The sequence below is a fragment of the Eptatretus burgeri genome, chromosome 8 (assembly GCF_056783735.1).
Source record: "Eptatretus burgeri isolate ZD-2024b chromosome 8, Ebu_testis_v1, whole genome shotgun sequence".
Lineage (NCBI taxonomy): Eukaryota > Metazoa > Chordata > Myxini > Myxiniformes > Myxinidae > Eptatretus > Eptatretus burgeri.
This window is the reverse complement of record NC_140968.1, coordinates 36,362,915-36,364,675: the sequence shown is the minus strand read 5'-3', so window position 1 is coordinate 36,364,675 and position 1,761 is coordinate 36,362,915.

Below are 1,761 nucleotides of genomic sequence, written 5' to 3'. Positions count from 1 at the left end.
CGTTTTTTATTTGGATTTTTTTTTTTTTGCACCAGCTCTTGATAAGGAAAGAAACACACACTCAAGGGGTTTTGGCCTGGTACATGTCCCGATGTGTGATTCCGAGCTTACGGGGCATTGCTAAGTGAACAAGCCTGGGCCATGTGGTTATTTACCTTCTCCATACAACTCTCCTGAGAGCCAGGAGTAACCCCCTGTCAAGTAAACATGGGCCTATGAGGAAAGCCACATGGCAAGCTGCAACCACAAATTGCCAAACAATGGTGAACTCTGAACTGGATTTGGAAAGGGACATGACTCCTCAAAGGACACACCAACGAGTCAGAATGTATTCCAAAAAGGATAAATACTGCGACATCCTTCAACAGTGAGGAAGATTTTCAACCTCACTATGAGATGGACCTATGTCCAAAAGCAAAAAGCTATAGAAGGAAAAATCTGCAAAATATACTCTGGACTTCCAGAAGAGGTGTGAAATAACAACGTTCTACAAAGGAGGAGACATTGTATTCTATTGCGAAGTGTATTCTGCAAATGATGCATGTGGAGGACGAAGGAAAGGGAGGGGGGGTTATTTCCAAGTGTATTCTGTGAGCTGGTTCACCAAACATTTTCCATGGAGAAGGAAAATGTTCACTGGACCAACTACCAAAAAAAAACTTCAATTTAAGACAGTCATCTAATATCAACTCGGTTGCTTTCAAGACCTCTCCAAAGACAAAATAAATAAACTTAGAATGATACTCAGTAGAGCATGTACCCCTGCCAGCTTGACCACTGACCAGTTCATGGTTTGTATCCCACTGATAGGCCAGATCTGCATCAGCACCTCAGCCCAAATCTAATCCGTTTGTTCTTGTCACCTAACCAACTCATCCACCAACCCATCCATGCCATCCATGTTTTGTCACAACCCATCCATGTTTTGAGATATCGTACTATATATCAGTTTTGGTCCCATTTCTTGATGGTGAAGAATCACTTTAAAAATTCTAGGATCGAGATCATCACCAAAATCTAATCAATTTGTCCTTACCACACACCCAACCTGTCCACCAAATTTCGTCTGATTCCATCCTTAACTTTTTGAGATATCCTGCTCACAGACAAACAAACAGACAGGGGTGAAAACATAACCTCTGTCCACCTTTGGTGGCAAAGGCAATGATATGAACTCAATTTATAGGACAAAAAAAGTTGGAAGAGCAAGTTGATGACAATAAGAAGTAAATGGCCACCAACAGAAGAAAAAAATTCTGGCATTACCACTACTTGGAACAAAGATAATGAGAGCAGAACTAAGATCTGTGAATCTCATGCAAAAGTGTCAAAACATCACAACTTGGTCATTGAAATGACCTCCTTTGTGCAATGTCCTTCCTCGGCCCACCTGAGCTCCTGATCACATACAAAGCTTTCGTCCGCAGCCTGATGGAGTAATGCTCACCCCTCTGGTCTGGTGCGCCTGCCTCTCACCTTTCTCAGTTTCACGCTGTGGAAACCAAGGCATTTAGGATCATTGGTATCTCCTGTGATGAGGCTGAGTCATTGGGCCTCTCACTCTCTCACAGCAGGCAGGTCGGTGGTCTTTCTGTCTTCCACTGTCTCATCTCCAGTCTCACCCCCCCCCCTGCTCTGTCTGCGATTTGTCCCCACCATATATTCGCAGGGTGCTCAAGGTCTGCCAGCAACCCCCTTCTGGTAAAACTACCAAAATCACTACTCACCTTCACTCTTTCATTCCTCTTTTTCCCACATTTG